This window comes from Phocoena phocoena, chromosome 11, assembly GCF_963924675.1.
Source record: "Phocoena phocoena chromosome 11, mPhoPho1.1, whole genome shotgun sequence".
Lineage (NCBI taxonomy): Eukaryota > Metazoa > Chordata > Mammalia > Artiodactyla > Phocoenidae > Phocoena > Phocoena phocoena.
The window spans coordinates 61366186-61372185 of NC_089229.1; positions in this window are offsets into that span (position 1 = coordinate 61366186).

Below are 6000 nucleotides of genomic sequence, written 5' to 3' on the forward strand. Positions count from 1 at the left end.
GACTTCTGGGAAGGTGAAATTTCTCCTGGAGAGAAGCATTCCCAGAGGCAGCTGCTCCCATACTACTGTGTGACCTAGGGCAAGTCACTTCACCTCTCTGAGCCTCAGTTTTCTTACCTATAAAATGAGGATGATGAACTTCCCTGGTGTCCAGGGGCTAAGACTCTGCGATTCCACTGCAGGGGGCACGGGTTTCATCCCTGGTCAGGGAACTAAGATCCCACATGCCGCACAGCACAGCCAATCAATCAATCAAAATGAGGATGATAATATTATCCACCTTTTCCAGTTATCAGGAGTCAGGAGAATTGAACAACTGTGGAGGTGCCTTGTACACAGTAGTTACTCATAGTTACTTTCTCCTCCTTGTTTTCCTCTAGGAACCTGACTTCCCCAATCCACAGGAGTGCTTAGTGAAAGAAACACACAGAGGCACACCACAGTGGCCAGGAAGCCCTGAGTGGCCCACCCTCTTCTGATCATATTCTTCTCCACAGTAAGAACCTGCCTGGGAGTGAGAGTGCTTGGAAGGTTTCCCTCTCCCACCTGACTGGAACACTCCTTGGAAATGGGAGAACTGTATTTGTCTGGAGCAAACAAATCCTTCTCCCCCAACAGCAGCCCACTTAGGAGGGGCTGGCTCAGGGAAGCCAAGCCAAGGCCGGAGCAGTGGGGCGGGGGTCTGGCTGGGTGGGGCTGGGGTTACAGTGTCTCCCCGTGTGCTGCCCAGCAGGCAAGGCCCTTGGGGAACGCCCATCAGGCAGGACCAGTCCTGTGCTCTGTGGCCCTAGCCATCAGCCGCTACTCATGTTTGGAGCCACCTTAAATTATGAGCCTGCTAATCAATCCCAGCACCCAGGCCAGGCCCCACGCAGCAAAGAATCTCTTCTGCATTCAAAACTCTGCAAAAGAGGCCCCATACCTCCACTCAGCCCTCATTCCAGGGGCCACATTCCTCTCCCCACCCCCAAGCCCACCCCCAGAAATCCTTTCCCGGACCTGTCCTGAATGCCTGCTGCAACTCAGAAGCCCCTTTCTCTCCTTCTTGAGAACGATCCCAAGAATCTCTGGTTTGTCTCAAAATCACCTTCTCAGAACCTTTATATTTCTTTCCCAGATTCAAATATTAGGCCAATATGGAGATAAAGAAACCGAGTCTTCAAAAAACGGCAAGGTCGGGGGTGCGGGGAGGCCGTGAGTCTGTCTTTTTCCTTCCCTCACCACCCTCCTCTCCTTCCTACCCCAGGAGTTCCTTCCAAATGGGCTTTTTAAAGAAGTCACTACCCCCACCTCCTCCTTTTCTTTTTCCAGAAATCTAACTTTTGAAATACATTTTAAAAATATTTGCCTGTGTAGGAGAAATACATTTATTTGGACAGGAAGGATGAAATTTTTTAAACGTCTCAGTTAGCAGTTTTTCCATGAAGGCTTCCAGCCCACAGAGGTCTCTCCCTTCTATAAATACTTCAGCACAACTTGGCTTTATTATATACTCTCCTGTTTTATAATGAAATAAAAAACATATTAAAATATGTAATGCTAACACACACACACCTTTCTGGCTCGTGGTGGCAGACTGAGATGGTGGAAGTAACATAGGCTCAAGAGGCCTGGGATTGACACTGGTTCCAACTATTACCAACTAGGTGACTTCAGGGAAGTTACTCACCTTCTCTTGCCTTCAGTTTCTTCATTTGAAACAAGAATAACGACATACCTGGGGCTTCCCTGGTGGCGCAGTGGTTGAGCGTCCGCCTGCCGATGCAGGGGACATGGGTTCGTCGTGCCCCGGTCCGGGAAGATCCCACATGCCGCGGAGCGGCTGGGCCCGTGAGCCATGGCCGTTGAGCCTATGCTCCGCAACGGGAGAGGCCACAACAGTGAGAGGCCCGCGTACCGCAAAAAAAAAAAAAAAACACCTTTAAAAAAGAATAACGACATACCCATCTCACAGATTTGTCATTAAGAGTGCATCTTTGATAGTAGATATAAGAATGCAGCAAGGAGCCTGGCACGTAGCAGCAGACCTGCCATTTCCACACAGGAGGATTTGGGGGAAGGCAGGGCTGGGACTCTGTCTTGAAGCTGCACATGCAAAGTACTCAGCCTGGCTTTGCCAGCTGGTATGTTTATCAGGGGGCTTGAGGAGCTGCACAGATGAGGGCAATGTCACCTCATTATGTCATGAGAGATGTCCAGTAAATTTCAATCCTCTTGTTGTCTCCTTGACCCTGTTAGTCAGTGGCCAAGCCAGGACCACAGCCCCAGTCTTCTGACTCCCTGACCAGTGCTCTAATTTGTATGCACCATCTTGAACCTTCAAAACTTAGCCTCTCCCCTTTCTACACAAATTCCAGGAACTACCACACAGCCCACATGGCAGATGGGAAAACTGAGGGGAGAGAAGGTCAACTCCTTTCACGGCTCAGGAGCTAGGACTAGAGGGGAAAACAGACACCCCAGCCAGTGCTGTCCCACATTCTGGGAAATTCCTAAGGGAGAGGACAAGATTTTGCCACAGATAGATGGATCCTAGTCTGATGGGGAAGCAGGACACAAGAGGCCTCCCTGGAAGGAGCGAACGTGGGCACAGTGTGAAGGGAGAGACAGGACCAGGCAAGGCAGAGAGAAGGGAGGGTATCCCATGGAGGAGAAAGACTGACCTCAAAGTTCACAGGGGTGGGGTGGAGGCAGGGTTGAGATCCTGGGGGTGCAAAGCCCCAGGACCCAGGACAATCAACCAGACCCTTAGTGGTGTTCCCCATATGCCCTTCCATCTCAAAGTAGCAGAAACTCATGACCCAACTCCACCTAGTCAGGGAAACACCACTCCACCTCACCTCCATCCTGGCCCACTGGGGGCGGTGGTAAAAGGATGTCAAGGGGGTTCCCCAGCCCATTTGGGCCCTGAAGGGGCTCCCCTGTCCAGGCCCCAGCCCTCAGTGAAGAGAGAGGCTGTGGAGGGGATTCCCTTTGTGGTTCCCTTCCTTAACCTGAAGATGGAGAAATACCCGGCTGGGGTCCTCCCACCACTCCCCAGGTTTAGGAGCAATTAAAGGGCAAAAAAAAAAAAAAAATGGGGGCACAAAGACAGGGCCTTCCAGGGGCTGTCGCAGGGATCATGGCCTTCTACGGCCAAAACCCGGATGAGAGTACTTGCTCTGAATTACATAAGGACGAGGAGGCGCCCCGCTGGGAGCTTTTAAAAGTGCCTCCACATTTGCTCTTCCCTAGTTGCCATGCAAGGCCATCAGGGCCAACATGAAAAAGTGGCCAAAGTCACGAGGCTGGAAGTGACAGAGCTGGAATTAATGTCAAGATTTCTCCTAAATCCAAGCCAGGCTCTTTATTAAAAACAAACAGAAATCCTCTGTAACTTATTTTTTTTAATTACAAAATCAAACTGGCTCGTTGTAAACAAATGCAAAACGTTACAGGGCTGCGTGATTTACGAGATGAGAGGCCGGTAATCCACTCCCAGAGGAGTCGAGTTTGGTAATCCTCTGCTGTCTGCTTCCAAATTTCTCTCCACGTCGCCAGAGATCAGATCTGGCCCAGCGGGCCCTCCCAGAGGGGCCGGGACCGGAACGCTAGGCCGAAAGAAACAGGGCCGGGCCCCGCTGCAGCGCTGCGGCCTCGGCAGTGCCCCACGTCGCGTTTCCGGGGGCGGCCGCGCTGCCCAGCGCCGGGTCTGGGTGGGCCGGGTGGGGCCCGGGGAAGCCGCTACCTCACGAGGCATACCCGAGGGAGTCAGCACGGGGACCAGCCGGGATTCCGTTGCATCACCCAGCGGCGCGGAGCCGCGGCTGGGTAAACACCGCTGCAAACCATTGGCTACCGGGCCGCCCTTCCAACCAATAGCACGAGCGTATGCAAATCAGCCATCGGGCTTTTGCTTCCTTTGGATCTGATGTATGCAAACAGACCTCTTTGCCAGGGTGGGGAGACCCTGGGCTGAGGAAGAAGCGTGTCTCGAATTCCGTAAGGCGGCTGGTTTGCGACTTTCCATCCCAAATCTGGTCCAGCCACTCCTATGGGGAATAGAGTGCAATTAAGGGTAAGCGCCCTTAATTCTTGAGCTATCTTTTCAGTTAGACCATGCTTCTTGGAGATTCAGTGAACCCAAGAAATGATGCAAAAATTAAGTCAACTTGGAAACGAAAAGAAGGAAGAAATAAGAAATACAGAGATACAGAAAGCTGGATCATACTTTGGAGAACATCTAGGCCAACCCTCTCGCTGGGGACACAGCAAAGAACAAAACAGACCCAGCCCCTGTCTCCACCCCTACTTACAGCCCAGTTGGGGAGACTGCTGTTAAACCATCTTGCAAATAAGTACTAAGCGATGTAAAGAGAAAACGAGTTGCAGGGTGCCAATGAGATATTTAATGTGGAGCTGTAATTTACAAGTGGGGTGGTGGACTAGGGAAGTAATTTTTCTCCTTTCTCAGGAAGTAAGTTTTCAACTGAGGAATATTGATGAGGTGCAGAGTGGGGGGAAGGGCCAAGTGTTCCAGGGAGAGGCAGTATGTGGGAAAGCCCAGGGGTGGGAAAAAGCATCGTGGAGGGCCTTGTGCCAGAGTGCTGAGCACTTTCCTTGCTTTGTTTCTTCTTCCTTCGTTCAACAGCCCTCTCAGGTGGGTACTATTTAGTATTGAGAGAACTGAGGCTCCAAGTGGCTAAATAACATGCCTAATGTCATACATCTGAGAAAATATAGAGGGTGGATTTGCATCCTGGCTGATGTGGCCTCAAGTCTATGCATTGAACCACTAGTTATTGCCTCCCGGATTAGAGACTGAAGTTCAGAGAGGTGAAGTGATTTGCCTCGAATCTCATGGCTACAACAGAGCTAGGACCCCCAGAGAGGTCTGCAGCTTTTTCACTGTGTTGTGAAGGAAGGTGGGGCTCAAGAATGAGGAGCGGGACAGGCAGGGAGGGGAGGGAGGATGGGGAGACAAAGGGTCCTCCCTGCCCAGACCTTGGCCTAGAACTTGGGGTTTACTGAAGTGAAAATAGGTAGAAGTTTGGTTTTTTTTTAATTTTATTTAATTTTGGCTGCACTGGGTCTCCGTTGAGATACGTGGGCTTCTCATTGAGGTGGCTTCTCTTGCTGTGGTACGCGGGCTTCAGTAGTTGTGGCATACGAGCTCAGTAGTTGTGGCTCGCAGGCTCAGTAGTTGTGGCTCGCAGGCTCAGTAGTTGTGGCCCACAGGCTTAGTTGCTCCGCGGCATGTAGGGATCTTCCCAGACCAGGGTTCGAACCCGTGTTCCCTAGCATTGCAAGGCGGATTCTTAACCACTGCGCCACCAGAGAAGCCCGGAAATAGGTGGAAGTTTTTAAGCGTCTTCCTCTGGGGGTCTGCTGCTAGCCAGCAGGGGGCTGCCCTGGAGACTCTGAGGGGACTGGCCCGCCAGATCAGCCCAGATTAGCCGAATCTTGTATGCTATTCAGGTTGCCAAGCGACGCTGCTCCTCCTCGGCTCTCACCAGATGATCCAGCTCTGGTTACCAGTGACAACTCCCAGGGGAGGGCCTGGAGAGACAGGGAGGCAGGCAGGAGAACACAGGAGGCCAAACCCTTTCCTATACAGGTTTACCTGGCAGTGTGCGTGTGGGGTATCCCTTAGCTCTCTGGCGAATTTTGGGCCTGTCTCCCCATGCCATGGGCTCAGAAATACAGGACGCACAGGCGCACAGGAGGGTAGCACAGCATGCACAGCGCCTTGGCACAGGTGGGACCTTCCAGGGAGAGCTGCTGTAGGAGCTTGGGGAGGGGGTCCTGTCCCCACACCTGAGCACCAAGAAGAGCAGCCGTGTGTGTGTGTGTGTGTGTGTCTATATCTGATCACTGAGCAGGGAATCTCATCAAGAAGGAGAAACAACTCACCAGCCTTCCATTGCTCCTTTGTAAAACTTCCCACCCTCCTCCATTTGGCAGGTTCCTACCTGTCACAGGGTTCTGGAGTCATGGAGTAAAGAGGTCCTAACTCCCTGG